Raw genomic sequence first — 19904 nt, 5'->3', positions numbered from 1 at the left:
CTACCCCTTTAAAGCCAGGAGGTAAAAAAAAAAAACAAAAAAAACCCAGGAGGTCACAGGGGTTTCCAGGGCCTCAAAAGAGATCTATCCTAGCCTTTCAGGTAGCTAGGTCAAAGGAGTCTGGTCTGCAGCCCCTACTACCCCTACCAGGGCATAGGCCGAGTTCAAGCCAGGCCTGGGACGAAGGGGCCACACAGGTGGCAGCAAGCCTGTCCTCCATGCTCCCTAAACTGGGCCCTTCACCAAGGCCTGGGGGCCCTGATGAGCCCCTCACTCACCAGCTGTTCCGCCAGAGTTCCCAAGGGCGTTCTCCTGGGACCAGGAGGCGGGGGAGGGGTGGGCAGCTGCAGGAAGGCTGAGATGGAGAGGCTCACTTTTAATAACAGAATCATCAGAAACCCACAAAGCAATCATCAGTTCAAATGCTATAGAGATGTTTACCTGAAACCTATGTATTTTATTGACCAATGTCACCACATTAAATTTAATTTCTAAATAATAAAAAATAATTAAAAAAAAAAGTCATTAAAAGGGAAAAAAAAGAACCCAAAAGAAACAGCAACAGTTCCCCCCTCTGCTCCACCCCCACATCCCCAGCTGCTTTCTGGAATCCCTGTCACACCCAAGAATCCACTTGTAAACAGCAACTTCTGCACCCACAGCAAACACTGCCTCCCAGTCAGGATCAGCCCTGGCTGCCTTGGGGTGTAGGGAGGGCTATAAGGCCAGAGGCCCCAGGGCACTCATGGCCTGAATGTGGCCACCTAATCTCTGGCCCAAAGCATCTTTTAGCCCTAAAAAATTCCAAATGGTCTGCTCCCCTCTGTGGGAAAGAGGGCAGAGAAGAATTTCCTTCCCTCCTCCTGACAACTGGCTCTAAGACACAATAGCCCTTCTGAGAGGCATGTGTCCATGGAGAAGGGGCCCCTGCATCTCCCCTCTAACTTCCTCTTCACAGTCCCTCTAAGAACCTCCATACTATGATGTGGGTTTTTTGAACGGCCAGTGGGATCAGTCACCTAACCTTCAAGGCAGGGCAGGAGGAAGGGCAGTCAGTCATGTTAGAAGCCCAGAGGTTTATCTCTCCTCCCCGGGAGAGAGAGGAGATCCCTCATGTTCCCCGTCCACAGCATAAGCCAGCAACAAAAAAGCAGCTGCTGGGATTGGGGAAAGGGAAGGGGCTCTGACACAGACACAATGGGTTTATTTATAGGGCCACATGCCAGGGGCTCTGCAGCCAAGAAGCCTGGGCCCCATTCCCAAAAGTCCAGTGGGGCCCATTCTAGCCCAGCCAAGGGCACTGAAAAAAGCCTCATGCCAGAAGGCAGAAGATTTAAAGTCTAGTCCCAACACTGCAATTTACTTGCTGTGTGACTTCAGGCAAATCACACAACCTCTTAGGCACAAGTTCCTTCATGCCAAGTGGAAGTTTTTCTAGAACAGTGGTTCTCAAAGTATGGTCCAGGGTTACTGACGCTCTTTCAAGGAGTCCATAGGATCAAAACTATTTTCTTTCTTTTTTTTTTTAATTAAAAAAATTTTTTTTAATTATTTATTTATTTTTTTACAGAGACAGAGAGAGAGTCAGGAGAGGGATAGACAGGGACAGACAGACAGGAACAGAGAGATGAGAAGCATCAATCATCAGTTTTTCGTTGCGCCTTGCGACACCTTAGTTGTTCATTGATTGCTTTCTCATATGTGCCTTGACCGTGGGCCTTCAGCAGACCGAGTAACCCCTTGCTTGAGCCAGTGACCTTAGGTCCAAGCTGGTGAGCTTTTGCTCAAACCAGATGAGCCCGTGCTCAAGCTGGTGACCTCGGGGTCTCGAACCTGGGTCCTTCCGCATCCCAGTCCAACGCTCTATTCACTGCGCCACCGCCTGGTCAGGCTCTTTTTTTTTAAAAGAGTGGTTTTTTTTTTTTTTTTTTTTTTTTTTTTTTTTTCATTTTTCTGAAGCTGGAAACAGGGAGAGACAGTCAGACAGACTCCCGCATGCGCCCGACCGGGATCCACCCGGCACGCCCACCAGGGGCGGTGCTCTGCCCCCCAGGGGGCGGTGCTCTGCCCATCCTGGGCGTCGCCATATTGCGACCAGAGCCAAGGAGTGGGTTTTTTTGTGTGTTTTTTTTTTTTTAATTTATTCATTTTAGCGAGGGGGGGGTTGAGAAAGGAGGAGCAGGAAGTGTCAACTCCCATATGTGCCTTGACCAGGCAAGCCTAGGGTTTCGAACCAGCGACCTCAGCATTCCAGGTAGATGCTTTAGGATCAAAACTATTTTCATAACACTACTAAGACATTACTTGCCTTTCTTACTCTCATTCTCTTTTAAGTATGTAGTAGCATTTTCCAAAGACTATGTGGCCTGACCTGCGGTGGTGCAGTGGATAAAGCGTCAACCTGGAATGCTGAGGTTGCTGGTTCAAAACCCTGGGCTTGCCTGGTCAAGGCACATATGGGAGTTGATGCTTCCTGCTCCTACCCCCCTTCTCTCTCTCTTTCTCTCTCTCTCCACTCCTCTCTAAAAATAAATAAAATCTAAACAAAAACAACACAAAGACTATGTGATATCACAAAAGATTGACTACAGAAGCAGATATTGATAATACATCTGCCTTCTATTTAAGTAAGACATGATTTGCAAAACTAAAGAACAATGCCATTCTTTTTACTATTTTCTTTGTCTTGGGAAATATATAATTATTTTTCATAAAATATGTTAATTTTTAAGAGTGTAGAGCAGTTATTTTCAACTGGTGTGCCACAAGAATTTTTTAAAATATGCAATACCTGACCATTTAGTCAGGGCACTAACCTCTTTTCCCTTAGACTGTCAAATAAAAAAATGACAACAGCCACCTGACCAGGCGGTGGAGCAGTGGATAGAGCATCAACCTGGTACGCTGAAGACCCAGGTTCAAAACAGAGGTCACCGGCTTGAGTATGGGCTCACCAGTTTGAGTTGATCACAGACATGATCCCATGTCGCTAGCTTGAGCAAGGGGTCACTGGCTCAGCTGGAGGCCTCCCCTCCCAGCTAGGCACATATGAGAAAGCAATCAATGAACAACTAAAAAAAAAAAGACAACAGCCAACACAATAGCCATCGGTGTAAATGAATCAGAATTATATCCTTTTTGTCAGATTGGCAAAAAATGTCTTTTTTGCTGTGCCACAGAAATTTAGCAATTAGTTTATGTGTGTGACGAGATGAAAAAGCCTGAAAATCATTGGTATAGAGGTGTTCTCAGGACATTTGAGAATCACTTTTCTAGAACAGTATTTCCCAGTAGAACTTTATGTGATAATGAAAATATTTATTCTGAGCTGTCCAATGTGGACAGCTATTGATCACTTGAAACATGGCTAGTACACATGCAGTTAGTGACTACTATGCATACTGAACAAAGCAGTTCTAAAGATCCCTGGAATCTAGGAGATTCCTTGACTTTAGCATTCTAGGCCAGTGCTTCTTTCCATAGACTCTAGCAGGCGTCCCCAAACTACAGCCCGCGGGCCGCAATGCGGCCCCTTGAGGCCATTTATCCAGCCTCCACTGCACTTCTGGAAGGGGCACCTCTTTCATTGGTGGTCAGTGAGAGGATCACTGTACTTGGCAGCCCTCCAATGGTCTGAGGGACAGTGAACTGGCCCCCTGTGTAAAAAGTTTGGAGACCCCTGCGAGAGGCTGGGGGTAGGAAAGGACAGGAATGGACATGTTCTCCTGTCCCCAGGCTTCTCCTTACACTATGTCCTATTCTCTCCTCTCTGGAGGGAAGCCATCTCAGCCAGAGGGTCAGCCTTCCTGGCACTCCAGCCAAGGCTTATTGTTAGAGATGCTCTTCCCTTCTCTGACGTGACCACTTCACACCCTCTGCACTCTCCTTTTGGCTTATCAACTCGTTTCTCCAAAGGATGTAATCCAGCAGAGAGAAAACCCCTCAACTCTCCTGCCACCACCCTCCCAGTGTCATCAAAATCTCCGCATCCCCTCCTCTCAGAGCAGAGGGGCTGCCCTCTTCCCAGGCCAGGCAGTCCTGCCTGCCCCAGTCCCTTCCCATGTCTTCAGTATCTACCACCTGAAGGGATCTTTCATCTTAAAAATAATTTCCCGCTGACATTTCTCCAGATTCTGCCCTCCCTCTCATTCCTTCCTCAACCTGTCCAACTTCAGCAACAACTGCCACTATGCTAAATCTAAACAATATATTTTTCAGTCCCCATTGCCTTCTCAGGCGTAAGTGCCTCTGGTGGTCACTTGTTTCTGGACTTTATCTTCTTAAACTTTGAGACAGTTCACATCTCATACAACTAACCTATTTAGAGTGGACAATGCAGTGGTTTGTAGCATATCCACAGATATATGCAATCAGGACTAGTCAATTTTAGAACATACTCTTTACCCTTTAGTTAGTTCCCTCTCACCCCTGACCCTAGGCAAACACTAATCTATTTTCTGTCTCTATAGAGTTCCTTATTCTGAATATCTCATATGCATAGAACCATAAAGTAAGTGGTCTTTTGTGACTGACTTCATTCCTTTTTACAGTTAAATGATATCCCATTGTATGAATATGCCATAATTTGTTTATCCATTTGGGCTCTCTCCACTTTTTGGCTATTATTAATAATGTTGTTTTGAGCATTCATGTATATTTTGTGTGGATGTATGTTTTCATTTCTCTTGAGTATGTACCTAGGAGTGGAATTGCTGAGTCTTATAACATTTGGTTTAACTTTTTAAGGAATTTTCAAACTCTGTTCTAAAATGGATATACCATTTTACAATCCCACCAACAGAATATAAGGGTTTTAATTTCTTCACATCCTTACCACTTGCTATTGTCTGATTTTTTATTCTAGTCACTCTAGTAAGTGTGAAATGATATCGTATTATGGTTTTGATTTCTATTTTTCCCTGATATTGAGTATCTTTTCATATGTTTATTGGCCATTTGTATATCTTTCCTGGAGACATGTCTATTTAGATCCTTTGTCCATTTAAAACTGGGTTATGTGTCTTTTTCTTATGGAGTTGTAAGAATTCTTTCTATATTCTGAATACAAAATATATGATTATCAGATATATTTTCTACCATTCTGTGGGTTGTCTTTTCACTTTTTAAAAAATTTTATTATTATTTTTTGTACAGAGAGGAGAGAGAGAGAGAAAGGCAGGAGGGAGGAGCAGGAAGCATCAGCTCGTAGTTGCTTCTTGCATGTGCCTTGACCAGGCAAGACCGAGGTTTTGAACCAGTGACCTCAGCATTCCAAGTTGACACTTTATCCACTGTGCCACCACAGGCCAGACTCACTTTCTTGATAACCTTTTACTTCCTCCTGGATGACTTTCCCCCTGTCTATAATGCTCCTCTTCTCCTTCCAGCCATCTTCCACTCGTTTCTGTATGTGTTATTTGTGTGTGTGTGTATTTCATTTTTTAAAAACATAATACCATGTTCTTACTGTTCTGCATCTTTCTTAAGCAGCAGCAATTTTTAAAAATGAAACCACAGACATGATTCAGACCTTAACCAGTTTGTCTACTGATGCTCTTTCCACTGATGTTTTGTCCCAACACCCTATCCAGGATCCCACATGGTACTTAATCACCATGCCTCCTTCGTCTCCTGTAATTCATGATACAGCAGTTCCCAGCCTCTGTCTTTTATGACCATGATACTTTGAACAAGAACTGGTCAGTATTTTGGAGAATGTTCCCTAAAGAGAGTTTGGTTGATGTTTTCTCCAATTTGGTTGAATTTATGGATGTTTGAAAAGCATACCATACAGGTGATGTGCCCTTCTCAGTGCATATCAGGGGATATAGGTGATGTTAACCTTAATCACTTGGTTAGGTGATGTCTACTAGTGGGTTTCTCCACTGTAAAGTTATTATTTTTCTTTTGTAGTTAATAAATATGTATTAATACATATTTGCAGGGCAATACTTCATGACCATGCAAATGTCCTGTTTCTCCTTAAATTTTTAGTCGATCTTGTTTGCAACATTTACTATGGTGATCTAATAATCTTCAAGTTCCCTCATTCTTTATACATTTGTTAGTTGGAAGTTTTCTGAAAGGAAGAGCTCTCCTTTCACTCCTACTTATCTACTTAGTTACATATTTATATTAGTATGGGCTCATGGATATTTATCTTATTCTTTGGATTATAACCCAATATTAACATTTATTTTACTGCCTAAATTTCAGCTTTGGTCAATGAGATTCTTTCAGGTAAGCTCCTATATCCTTTCAACATGCCTCCATTTTTTTTTTTTTTTTTTTTTGGTATTTTTCTGAAGTTGGAAACCGGGAGGCAGTCAGACAGACTCCTGCATGTGCCCAACCACGATCCACCCGGCACGCCCACCAGGGGGCGATGCTCTGCCCATCTGGGGCATCACTCTGTTGCAACCAGAGCCATTCTAGTGCCTGAGGCAGAGGCCATAGAGCCATCCTCAGCGCCCGGGCCAACTTTGCTCCAATGGAGCCTTGGCTGCGGGAGGGGAAGAGAGAGACAGAGAGGAAGAAGAGGGGGAAGGGTGGAGAAGCAAATGGGTGCTTCTCCTGTGTGCCCTGGCCGGGAATCGAACCCGGGACTCCCGCACGCCAGGCCGATGCTCTACCACTGAGCCAACCGGCCAGGGCCAACATGCCTCCATTTTAAAGAATTTATTTATTTTTTGCCTGACCTGTGGTGGCGCAGTGGATAAAGTGTCGACCTGGACACTGAGGTTGCTGGTTAGAAACCCTGGGCTTGCTCAGTAAAGGCACATATTATTTTTTACCATTTGCTTACTTTCTGCACCATAAGACGTTCCAGCTTATCGTGTGTTCTCCCTGCCATAACCACTTTCCCGAGGAGCTCTACGAGAGCAATCTTTTTTCTAAACTGGAGATCTGATCCTGCCCCTCCCACTTCATATTTTCCCAGGACCTCTTGCTATGTGGGGGACAGACCAAAGCCTTCAACACCACTCTGGCAGTCCTGCCCTGGTCTGGCCCCAGAACAATTCTTCTGAAAACCCGACCTGGACTCATATAGCCCACATTGATATTTCTTCTTAAAGTGCTTCTTGCAGATCAGTCTTTCACACTGTAATGTGTCCTTCTCTCTAGTACTCCCCAGTGAGGGAGAGGGGGCTCCCTGGCTATATCTGTATTCCCCTACACTCTGCCAGGACAGTGCTTCTGTCAAGGCCTGGACCTGATGATCTCTTCAATTCTTGACAGAAAATGACCAGAAAAAAGGGACAGGTGAGTATGTACAATAGCCTCATCAGGTTTCCCCAAAGACTCCCAATTATCTCCCACCCAAATGGCTCTGAGGTCCCATTGACAAACCATACCAAGAAGTGAACAAAGGGCATTTTCAGATTTGTCCCTGACATTGATACGACCTTTTCCAAGCTTTCAACTCATTCCCAGACCTCAGTGACTCCCCCTGGCAAATGGGACTACTTTATTCCCATCTAGAGATATTTCTGGACAGATCACTCCGCATGAGGCATAAGCTAAGTACTAGGGGGCAGTTCAGAGATGGGTCAGCTCTTAGGTTTCTTAGGGCTTTCAGTGAGTAGGGGACATAAGCCATATGGGTCAATACCTATGTGAAGGAAGTTCCACATGGGAAGTCTTGGAGAACTTTAAAAATCAGGAGAGAAATATTAAGCTGAAGCTGGGAGAGTTTTTCAGAATTTGGGGCATCAAGTAAACTGAGCCTTTATAGATGTGGGTAGGATGTAGGTACAAGGAAAAGGGAAGGGGTCATCCCAAGCAGGAGAAATAAGGAGGCAGAATTCTTTGGGTGTATATGGAAGCAGAATGACTCAGAACAGCTGGATCAAAGGACATCTGAAGGTGTTTCCTGGTCCCCTGGCCCATGCCAGTTACAACTCCTCACCTTGTCCCTGACTGAATAGGAGTCAGCATCTTTTCAACATCCTAGGCATAACCAGAGACATAAACTGGGTCCCACAGAAGGACTCAAGGCAGAGAAACTCCTGGAGGAATTAGCTGAGCTGACTATTAGAGAGTCATTTATCTGCCCTCCTATCCAAGAAAAAAAGGGCCTGGGAGGCTGCATGGCTTGTTGGCCCAGGAGAGCATGACATATGTCCCGCCAAGCCCCCGTGCTCAGCCTCCAGTGCTCACTCCCTCAAGCTTCATATCCTGGCCTCTCTCTTCAAACGAAATAAGAGGGTGCTGGCTAAGCGCCTTCTGTGTCCAGGCAGCTCCAGGGTTGACTCAGCCACACTGCATGACCCTAGGAGAAGCCCAGAAACCCTCTAGGACTCAGTTTTCCTGTCTATAAAATGGGGTGAGGTCTCTGATTCCTTTCTCCCTGCAGGTCATAGAAGAAAAGGATGAGGTCAGTCTGGAAAGGAACTGCAGCTGAAAAGACAGGCCCCCTTGTGTGTGGTAGGGGGGTGGGAGCGGGGAGTTCAGCAGTGCCTTTGGGGAGAATCCAGTGGCTTTGATGTTGCCTTCCTTCTACAGGGCCCACAAGATTCCCACAAAAGCAGGGGGTGGGGTGGTGGAGAGGAAGGGACAGCAAAGCCAAGAGCTTTGGCCTTCTTTTAGCTCCAGGGACAGGAAGTGAGATGCCGTCTACAGAGGAAGAAAGAAGCAAACACCCCCCAACTTCCCCTCAGCCTACAGTGGAAAGGAAGGCTCTAGCTTAAGGAGGCTGAAGGCCCAGGGCTAGGGAAATAGAAGGCTGGGGGTGGGTGGGGGGCAAGAGGCATTATCAATACCATCTGGCAGAGATGGGGGTTTCATGTTAGACACAGAAAAAAACAAGGGGCACAGATTGGGGGAGGGGGAGAGAGAAGCCACTGAAATCAAGCTGAGAAACCCAGCTGTCCAGGTCCTGTGGTTATCATATCTGCAGTCCTGGCTCCAGACTCCTGCACTACTTCACCCCCCACCCTGGCCCCCAAGAAGATGGGCCAGGTCTGATTACTTATGCTTACAGTATATGTTCTTTTTTAAATTTTATTTATTTATTTTTTTTTTTTACAGAGACAGAGTCAAAGTGAGGGATAGACAGGGACAGACAGACAGACAGGAACAGAGAGATGAGAAGCATCAATCATTAGTTTTTCGTTGCGTATTGTGACACCTTAGTTGTTCATTGATTGCTTTCTCATATGTGCCTTGACCATGGGCCTTCAGCAGACCGAGTAACCCCTTACTTGAGCCAGCGACCTTGGGTCCAAGCTGGTGAATTTTTGCTCAAACCAGATGAGCCCACGCTAAAGCTGGTGACCTCGGGGTCTCGAACCTGGGTCTTCCGCATCCCAGTTCGATGCTCTATCCACTGCGCCACCACCTGGTCAGGTTTTTGGGGGTTTTCTGTTTGTTTGTTTGTTTTTGTATTTTTCTGAAGCTGGAAACGGGAAGAGACAGTCAGACAGACTCCCGCATGCGCCCGACTGGGATCCACCCAGCACGCCCACCAGGAGCGACGCTCTGCCCACCAGGGGGCAATGCTCTGCCCCTCCGGGGCATCGCTGTGCCATGACCAGAGCCACTCCAGCGCCTGGGGCAGAGACCAAGGAGCCATCCCCAGCGCCCGGGCCATCTTTGCTCCGATGGAGCCTTGGCTGCGGGAGGGGAAGAGAGAGACAGAGAGGAAGGAGAGGGGGAGGGGTGGAGAAGCAAATGGGCGCTTCTCCTATGTGCCCTGGCCGGGAATCGAACCCGGGTCCCCCGCACGCCAGGCCAACGCTCTACCGCTGAGCCAACTGGCCAGGGCCTGGTTTTTTTTTTTACAGAGACAGAGAGAGAGTCAGAGAGAGGGATAGATAGGGACAGACAGACAGGAACACAGAGAGATGAGAAGCATCAATCATTAGTTTTTCCTTGCGATACCTTAGTTGTTCATTGATTGCTTTCTCATATGTGCCTTGACCGTGGGGCTACAGCAGACCAAGTAACCCCTTGTTTGAGCCAGAGACCTTGGGTCCAAGCTGGTAAGCTTACTTAAACCAGATGAGCCAACGCTCAAGCTGGAGATCCTGGGGTCTCGAACCTGGGTCCTCTACATCCCAGTCTGATGCTCTATCCATTGCGCCACTGCCTGGTCAGGCTATGTTCTTTCTTTGTAGCCTTCATCATAGCCATAATTCTTTAACTGTTTAATTATTTGAAGCCCTGGCTGGTTGGCTCAGTGGTAGAGCGTCGGCCTGGCGTGCAGGAGTCCTGGGTTCAATTCCCGGCCAGGGCACACAGGAGAAGCGCCCATCTGCTTCTCCACCCCTCCTCCTCTCCTTCCTCTCTGTCTCTCTCTTCCCCTCCCGCAGCCAAGGCTCCATTGGAGCAAAGTTGGCCCAGGCACTGAGGATGGCTCTATGGCCTCTGCCTCAGGCAGTAGAATGGCTCTGGTTGCAACAGAGCAATGCCCCAGATGGGCAGAGCATCGCCCCCTGGTGGGCATGACGGGTAGATCCTGGTCGGGCGCATGAAGGAGTCTGTCTGACTGCCTCCCCGTTTCCAACTTCAGAAAAAAATAATAATTATTTGAGTAATGTGGGTTTTTCTGATGAATATTTTACCCCAGATCTAGCACAGCAGCCAGCACATACTCAAGTGCTGACCAAATGAATGTGTTGACCACTGCTTGAAAATTCCTCAGAGGCTGGCTTTGGCCTATCCCTGGTATCTGAATGAAATTCAGTATACAAAAATGAATGAACACTCCTCATGGCCTGGAGTTGACTGGGGGATCCTAGGGTAAGTGGTAAAGGTCAGAAACTGACAGATGCCAGGAGAAATTTATGCATACCCAGATGTTGCTAATAGGTAAGGTGACAGAGGAAGACAGTATACGCTATATGCTATCTTTTGGGTAAAAGGGAAGAAAAATACATATTCGTATTTGTTTTTCTTTTCCTTTTTTTTAATTTATTTTTATTTTATTTTTTTACAGCGACAGAGAGAGAGTCAGAGAGAGGGATAGACAGACAGGAACGGAGAGAGATGAGAAGCATCAATCATCAGTCTTTCGTTGGGACTCCCTAGTTGTTCATTGATTGCTTTCTCACATGTGCCCTGACCATGGGCCTTCAGCAGACCGAGTAACCTCTCGCTCAAGCCAGTGACCTTGGGTCCAAGCTGGTGAGCTTTTTTTTTTTTGGCTCAAGCCAGATGAGCCCGCGCTCAGGCTGGCGACCTCGGGGTCTCGAATCTGGGTCCTTCTGCATCCCAGTCCGACACTCTATTCACTGCACCACCGCCTGGTCAGGCCATATTTGTTTTTCTTTAAAGAGACTCTTGAGGGATAGATAAGAAACCAACAAGAGATTATCTATAGAAGGGAGTGGAGGTGGAAGCAAGATTTCTCAATGTATTGCTTTTTGTATCATTCTGATTTTTGTTTTTTATTTTTATTTAATATTTATTTATTTATTTTTTTTGTATTTTTCTGAAGTTAAAAATGGGGAGGCAGCCTGACCAGGTGGTGGCGCAGTGGATAGAGCGTCGGACTGGGATGCAGAAGGACCCAGGTTCGAGACCCCGAGGTCGCCAGCTTGAGTGCGGGCTCACCTGGCTTGAGCAAAGAGCTCACCAGCTTGGACCCAAGGCCCCTGGCTCCAGCAGGGGGTTACTCTGTCTGCTGAAGGCCCACGGTCAAGGCACATGTGAGAAAGCAATCAATGAACAACTAAGAAGTCGCAATGCGCAACGAGAAACTGATGATTGATGCTTCTCATCTCTCTCCGTTCCTGTCTGTCTGTCCCTGTCTATCTCTGCCTCTGTAAAAAAAAAAAAAAAAAAAAAAAAAAAAAAAAAAAAAATGGGGAGGCAGTCAGACAGACTCCCGCATGCACCCGACTGCGATCCACCTGGCACGCCCACCAGCGGGCAATGCTCTGCCCATCTGGGCCGTTGCTCTGTTGCAACCAGAGCCATTCTAGCGCCTGAGGCAGAGGCCATAGAGCCATCCTTAGCACTCGGGCCAACTTTGCTCCAATGGAGCCTTGGCTGCAGGAGGAGAAGAGAGAGACAGAGAGGAAGGAGAGGGGGAGGGGTAGAGAAGCAGATGGGCGCTTTTCTTGTGTGCCCTGGCTGGGAATTGAACCCGGGACTCCTGCATGTCAGGCCGACGCTCTAACACTGAACTAACTGGCCAGGGCCTCATTCTGATTTTTGGACTAGGTAAAAAAATATCTAGAAATCTGGCGAAAAATAAAATATAATACTTTTTAAAAATTAATTTTTAGAGAGGGGACGGGGGAGAGAAAGAGAGAGAGAGAGAGGGAGAGAGAGAGAAGGGAGAAGGAGCAGGAAGCATCAACTCCCATATGTGACCAGGCAAGCCCAGGGTTTTGAATGGTGACCTCAGTATTCCAGGTCGATGTTTTATCCACTGTGCCACCACAGGTCAGGCCAATAATACTTTTTAAAAATGTTAGAAGGTATAACCGTGTGCCAGGTGATTTCTAAAGCCCTGCCTGACCTGTGGTGGCGCAGTGGATAAAGCATTGACCTGGAAATGCTGAGGTCGCCGGTTCGAAACCCTGGGCTTGCCTGGTCAAGGCACATATGGGAGTTGATGCTTCCAGCTCCTTCCCCCTTCTCTCTCTCTGTCTCTGTCTCTCCTCTCTAAAAATGAATAAATAAAATTAAAAAAATAGTTTTAAAGCCCCTCTCAGCTGGGGCTATCTACTCTCTTCTCCTATTAGAAAGTAGGAACCAGGCCCCTGGAACAGGGAGGGGTGAGGAGGTCTGGCCAGATAAGCTGGAGACTCTGGCCAAGGGACACCAGAGTTTCCACTCCCTTTCTTCCCAGAAATGTCTCCTTGGGCTAGGAGAAAGGCCCTCCCGCCCCGATTGTGGTGTGGCACAGGAGCACCAAATTATTCACAAGTTGATCAGGGCCACTTCTGCCTGGATAAGAGTTCATTCTAGATTCTTGGGAAGCGTACTAACAGGTTCTGGCCAGGAGCAGGGTCAGGGGCAACGGCAGGGGCAGAGGCAGGAGGCTGGGCAAGGTGAAAGTTTGGGGCAGGTCGGGGTAAAGTAGAATAAGTGACTCCTGGACAGGCCTGGGGCTGCTGTGGGCAGGTTCTGGGGGTGTCTCAACAGATCCTCACAGAAAAGGGCCAATTACAACCCCCACATCAAGCTAGGTGGCAGTGAAGTGAATCAGCCCCTGGGTACTACAGCTGCTGAGAACCCCAGAGCTACACCCCAGAAGTTCCAGGACCCCTCACAGTCCTGTTTAGGAAAACTCTCATTATTACCTGATCCAGAGGGTCTTTAGGGAGGGACAACTGAGAACTGCAGACCCATGTCCCAAGCAGCACCCACCACCCAAGCCCTGCAGGCAGAGCATGAGCAGCAGAATGGGTTTGTCTCTCTTTTAAAAAAATCTGTATAGACATATTTAAAAAAGCTTATTGAGGACTGAAGAGTTCCCAGAGCTCGAGGACTAGCATAAGGTTCAGGGAGCGGTGCCTGACTGGGCTCTTCTCAGTGGCTGCTGGATTTTTAGAATCAGTAGTAACAGCAATGATAATTCACCTTAATAATAGCCTGGCTTCCTCAGGCCTCTTTCATCTGCATAACTCTCAGAGCTGGGAAAACGGTAATTATCAAGCAGGTGCCACACCCCAATGATGATGTGTTATTAATCCATCAGCACAGGCTGGGAAACTGAGACCAAGGGAGAAGGATTTCCTCTCACACAGAGCTAAAAATTTAAGTGCCAGGGCCACTGGGCAGTGAAGAAACAAAGGTGCCAGCTCCATATCTGTTGTTTTAAGAGGACTCTGAAGATAAGGGCAAAGTCAGTCAGATCTGGGTTTGGAGAGGTAAGGGAAGACCCTAGATGTGTGTCCCAAGTCCGCTCCCCAGGCTGCAGTGGGCCTTGGTGGTAGCCCTGCCTGAGAGCCAGGGACCCTGATCTTGAACCCACACACCCACTATCTCAAAGTTCTGCAAAGCAGGCCAACAGCTGCTTTGAATATGTCCATCATCTCTGCAACATGAGCAGACACCGTAGGGTAAGGGCTTAGCCCTCCAGACAACGCCATCCCACAGGCACAGTCCATAAAGTGGGAGCTGGGGGGCATCCTGCAGCTGGGTGGGTGGGTCAGATCAAGAACCCAACAAGGAATGGGAGACTGCTTCTTGGGAAACTGAGCCCATCTCTGCAGTCCCCTTCCATCTTTGGCACTGATCTTAATGAGATCCTTCCTACAGCAAGGCCTGTTTGGGCTGATCATGCAAAATACTGCAGAGGAGGCCCAGGTGAACTATGCCTCCAAGGAGGGAGCGGAGGGTAGGCAAAGAGTCATAGAACACCAAAGATTTTTCCCATGGTGGCCACAGAGGGAAGCAGCAGAGGCTCAAATGAGAATATAAGGGTAAAGGCATTGCCTGTGCAGATTTATCCACAGCCTATGGTCCTGTGAGATCCCGGGAACAGATGCAATCTCAGATCCAGGGAAATCGAAAGGGCCAAGCCAGGCAGCAACCAATGACCTTGTCCTAATCTTCTAGGACAGGGTCTAGGGAAATATATTAAGGGTGTTCTTCGCAGGGATTTAAAGTTGTTTTACTTCTGCTTATTAGACAGTTGACAAGAGTCACTAGGATGATTCCTGAGATAATACTCTGCCACTCTTAGAGCCCAGCTCTCTACAACTGCAGGTCCAAGAACTGCCCTCTCTGCTTTAAATTCAGTCAGGCTTCCTCACACATGAGAAATTAAGGCAGAATGGTGCTATGGAAAACACTTGACCAGAGTCAAGAGCCCTGCCTGACACTCATCACTGTATGAATCACTTTCCCCTCTGGACTGCAGTTTCCCTGTTTTTAGCACAAGGGCATTGGACTCCCCTGGTCAGCAAACTGCGGCTCGCAAGCCACATGCGGCTCTTTGGCCCCTTGAGTGTGGCTCTTCCACAAAATACTACATGCAGGCTCTACCTCGATAAGGAATGTACCTACCCATATAGTTAAGTTTAAAAATTTGGCTCTCAAAAGAAATGTCAATCGTTATACTGTTGATATTTGGCTCTGTTGACTAATGAGTTTGCCGACCACTGGACTAGACTGTCTCTAGGATTCCTTCCAGCCTGTGATTCTATATTGTTTTGATGTGGTGGTGAATCTCAGATTGATTTACATAAATTTGCAAGTTCAATCAGAAATCCCAAACTCTAGAGTGTAGAAAATCCAATCAGTCCATTAGTGCAGCTAGACTGGGGCTGGAGGAGCCTGACAGGTTCCGTTGAGGACTGTCACAGCAGACAGTGGTGGTGGTAAATTAGGGGAGGAGTCAGGGGAAGCAGCATTTGTTCTGAGACATGCAGTCTGGTGATCCAGGTCTGATGGGGCCCAGGACTCCACTTCAGCTACTCAACAAGGATCCTTCCTCCTCCTGCTTCTAAGGAGGTCTCTGGCTCACCAACATCAGCCACACCCCAAGAGGGAACAGCAGCCTCTGCCTAGCAACAGCTGCATCCTTCACTCTAACAGGGACTCTACCATTATCCACTTTCTGGGAAAATGACCTTCCTGGGAGTTTCCATTCTCCCTTCCAGGGGCTCCTAGCAGTGAGAAAGGTTTTCTTGGGGTCTAACTTAAATACTTCCTGCTGCAGCTTCACTTCCACAGGCAGCAGGGCTCAGAGGGGCTAGTAGAGGGAAGAGCAATGCAGGAGAATGTGCTCACATTTAACTAATCCCATGGCCTAGCTACCACCTCTCCTTCAATATCCCACTGAGCACCTGGGAGACCAAGGATGAAAATAAGGAGAAAATAAAGGCCTTTGGCTCTTGGGCTACAGAGCAAGTCCTGACTCCTGAGAAAGCTCTAACCCCAGATGGAAGGAGACCAGGAAAGGTGAGGTAGAGGCAGCCTTTCTCTGCAGCTGCTGGGCTGGCATGGCAGGGCCTGAGAGGCTAGCTGGGCTGGGTGAGGGCAGAGGTGAGATGAGTAGGACAGGGAGTGAAACGGGCAACAGTGGGCCCTTCCTGTTCTCCTCTCATAAGAGGGCAGATGAGTGTGCTCTTTGGCCAAGATCCTAAAACAAGTCCCAACAGCTGAGATGCAAACTGTCTCCTGGGAATCTGCTTACCCTGCTGGCCTTTGGCTGCCTCCTCCTTTCTCAATCCCTCCCCACAGGCCCAATTCAAAGACTGGCCCGCCAGGATGTCTCACCAGAAGCCTTGATGGGTGGGCCAAACCCCAGCCAGCAGGAGTTCACAACCCAAGGCACCAGGGGTGAGCAGGACAAAGGCTACTCTTAGGCAAGATAAGGGAGTTTACTTTCCTCCACCCAAGGCTCCAATCCCAGGTGTGAGATCTAGAACCACATCACCCAACACCTACCTCTCCAAACTGAGCTACTGTGCCAGGGAATCTTTCTCCCTTCCAGATTCGTTCATCAGTGGAATCACACAGTATCAAAAGTGGGAAAGGAATGCTAGAGCTTTCTAGAACAACTGCTGAATTGTACAGATGGGGAAAATTGGCCCAGAGAGGCAAACTGACTTGGCCAAGGTCACACAGCAAACTAGAAAGCACATGGACCAGAGCTCCTGACTCAGTACACAGTGACAACAGCATGGTCCTCACGCATATTGGTTTCTACCTGCCTCTTGTGGAAGAGCCTTTTTCCCTGTAGCCCAGGCCACCTGCCTCTTCAGGTTCTCACTCTCCCGAAGGCCTGAGCTGGAGAAAGATGATAGAGGTCCATGCCACCACATGCCTGAGGGCAGACACCACCTCAGGCACGGACCACAGACTTTGAAAACAAAGTTGAACTCTGTGGGAATCTCCCCAGATAGGAATATTTGTGTTCCTCCCAGGTAGGAAGTACATTAACCTAGGTTGTTCTTAGGGAGACAGGGGGCCAACATGGAGAAGTAAATTATTATGGTCTCCCTTCTTGCCAGACAAGGGGTCTCTGAGTCTGCTGGCATAACATCTTGCAAAAAAGGATCTGCAACAAGGCAACTGGGCTAGGTCCATTATCCCCAAAAGTACTGATCACAGAATGGTTAGACATTGACCTGCTCTTTCCTGTCTCTCAGGACCATCCATGCCCCAGGCCTCTGCTTCCAATCACTACCTCTGGTAGACAACTGTGCTTAGGCAGAAGGGCCTGTCAGAGACTGAGAGCAGGAGTAGGGAAGGAATACAAGTAACTGCCTTTACAGCCAGGGAATTTATCAGCCTCAAGACCCCTGGCTCCTCAGGAAGGGAGCATTTAAAAGAGAGCAGCTGGACAGGCTGGGTGGATAGTGCTGACACACAAGCCTGTGGGAGGTGAGGGCCCTCTGTGCCCTTGGGGCAGTGCCAGGGCTGTATCCTTATCCTAGGACCTACCCTAACCCAAGGTGGAACCAGGATAAGAAGATGGGGGCTGGGGTTCGGACAGCAGCTTTCCTAGTCAGGCTAGGCCAGGGGAGTGTCGGGCACAGATAAATTCTCGACATTCTTCTGGCACCGCAGCCCGTACCCAGAGTCTTTTCTGCAGGCGCTGCCCCGGCCCCATTCCCTGACCAGCCATTCTCTCTCCCTTAGCCTCTCTTTAGTGTTCAGCACATCCAGCTGCTCTCCTCCTATCTCCTCAAAGCCACGAAGGATCTTTCCCCGTAGGCCCTGATCTCTCCTCTCCCCACCTCCCCCACGCCCTACCGCCCCAGGCCACGGGAACTGCTAAGTGCGAAGAGGAGCCCGGGGCTCATCTCCGCGCCTGCGCTTTGGGAAGAGCCTCCCCCACCGCAACAACCCGGCCCCACTAAGCGACACCCGGAGAGTGGGATGCGGGTAGGGTGGGGTGCGCAGTTGGGGCAAGGTCAGTGCTTTCAAAGAGGGAGGGAGACCGGCCCCCGGAACATCCCCCTTTCCCTAAAGTTTCCCTTCCGGGGCCACGGAGTGTGCGCGAGGATAGCGCGGGGGGGGCGAAAGGGGGTGGGGTGGGGGTGGACAGAGTCCCAGCCAGACCCCCTGGGAAGAGTGCGGCGGGAGGGAGGGGCAGGCAGCGAGGTCCGCGAGGGAGCCGCGGGGCCCCCTCCGAACCCAGGCTGCCACAAGAGCCTTACCCTTCACAACCCTCACCTCCAACGCGGGGCTTACGGACCCCCAACCACTCGCCGCCTTTCAAATCCCAAGTAGGCCAGAACTCACCGAAATCAGGTGTTGAGCTGAACCAGGACAGGCCGGATCCGCCGAGCCCATTGCCGTGGCTCAGGGACAAGGGGTAGAGGGGCAGGGAAGGGGGGGTGCTGGGGCTGCCTCTTGATGTCAAGGCTTTAAAGGGGCCAGGGAGCTCCGCCCCTCACCTAGATCCCGCCTCCCGTACATCCAATCCACGTTCGCCCTGGATGCACGCCCCTCCCAGCTCCTCCAGATGTTCCCAGGACGAAAGCTAAGTCTGCTCTGCCGGCGCGCGCCGCTTCCGCCCAGGAGGGAAGAACTGCCCCTCCCCCCAATAAAGAAACACTCTCCTCGGGCTGGGTCGGGCCTGGTAAACCAACCCAGTGCCGGGGTATGGGACGCCTCGCTGGACCGACCTGGTGTGAAATGGGGGGCATCTATAGCACAGAAAACTAAACAGGTGCGCGCGGACCTACAAGCATGCTTCTGTGGATCTGGCCGTGCACGTGTATATGTGGTTGTGAGCGTCGGGGTTTGTAATTTGCCTTCCTGCATACGTATTAGGAGTAAATATGTAGGAAGAGGCTTAAGTGTCTCGGCCTTAAATGCTGCCGCTTCCCTTTCTTCCTTCAGGATGGGGTCCTCCCAGTAAAACGGCCAACTGAGCGCTGGGAACAGACTCCACGCCTCTTAGAGCAGTACTGGCCCGTTTAGGAGGGAAGTCTGAGGAGAAAAAGCTAAAACCATGTTTTCAGCCACTTACTATCTTAGTGGGAATGACTTCCTTCCCTGTTGAGCTAACTAATCTAGTGCTTAAAAGAGGAAAAGCAAACAGCCTCTTAGGCCCATTCTAGTTGGTCCTTGGAGAAACTTCTATTTGTCCTCTGCTAGATACCATATAATTTTCATAATCTGCATTGCACTGACTGGGTTGGAAATGCAGGTGCTTTTTTTCTTTTACCTTTTTTTTTGTTTCTATTTTTTTTCTGTTTCGATGTTTTTTCCCCCTTTTGTTTATCTCTTTCTCTCTTTTATTTCATTATTTGGGAACTGCAGGTTCTCAGCTGGGTTCTGCAAGGAAATACAAAAGGATCTCTAGCCACAGTCCTGTCCATTTTATTAAAATTACTTCTGCTGTGGGATCTATTAAAGCATATTAGCAGTCAAATAAATGGACATAAAAGCTGAGGGAACATAGGATGCTCGGATAGGCTAGGATTAATCAAGAGCCTCCTTAATTTAAAATGGGTTTGAAAGGCAGAGAAAAAAAGTGAATAGGATCCATGTGCAAGGTATGGACATAAGGAGACGCAGATAGGAGAGCAAATTATCTGTGGGAGAGTGAGCAGATCATCTGGTAGGGTGGAAAGTGAGAGGTTCACGGAGGTTTTGTATAGAGATCAGAACCAGGATATGGATTTCACAACACAGGCGTTAAGTCATTGTGGGTTCTTGAGCATAAATGGTAGCTTGACTTTTTCAAATGCCTGAGGACAATTATTACTGGAACCCGAAAGATGTCATGATGTTTATCCCCATCAGCTCTCTTGCCTTTGCTTTAATTTTTTTTTATGGATTTATCTTTAAAACACAATAAAATATAAAGATCTTAGGTGTTCTGTTTGGTGAATTTCAATGATAATATATACCTATGTAACTCCCTGAATAAAAGACTGAAACATCATCCCAGAAAGTTCCTTCATGCCCCTTTATAGTTGATTAACCTGTAGGTACCACCACCTACTCCCTGCAACTTCCTGAATACTATCACTGTAATT

General features: G+C 48.3%; 2 protein-coding genes across 6 annotated transcripts in view; both read right to left on the bottom strand.

Moving 5' to 3' along the window:
• BCDIN3D (BCDIN3 domain containing RNA methyltransferase) overlaps positions 1-19904 on the bottom strand; it is a 119922-nt gene that overhangs the window by 69654 nt on the left and 30364 nt on the right. The gene's annotated exons all lie outside the window — the stretch shown is intronic.
• NCKAP5L (NCK associated protein 5 like) overlaps positions 1-19904 on the bottom strand; it is a 73814-nt gene that overhangs the window by 23662 nt on the left and 30248 nt on the right. For 2 of the 5 annotated variants that reach the window (XM_066257892.1, XM_066257896.1), the window contains exon 1: positions 18157-18227. The exons of 2 other annotated variants lie outside the window; for them this stretch is intronic. The gene's annotated coding sequence lies outside the window, so the exon portion shown is untranslated. Of the gene's footprint in view, positions 1-18156; positions 18289-19904 lie in introns of those variants that run through there. One more of the 5 variants, XM_066257897.1, reaches the window with a different exon arrangement.

Source organism: Saccopteryx bilineata, chromosome 2 (genome assembly GCF_036850765.1).
Source record: "Saccopteryx bilineata isolate mSacBil1 chromosome 2, mSacBil1_pri_phased_curated, whole genome shotgun sequence".
Taxonomy (NCBI): Eukaryota; Metazoa; Chordata; class Mammalia; order Chiroptera; family Emballonuridae; genus Saccopteryx; species Saccopteryx bilineata.
This window is presented reverse-complemented; position numbering and strand designations above follow the sequence as displayed.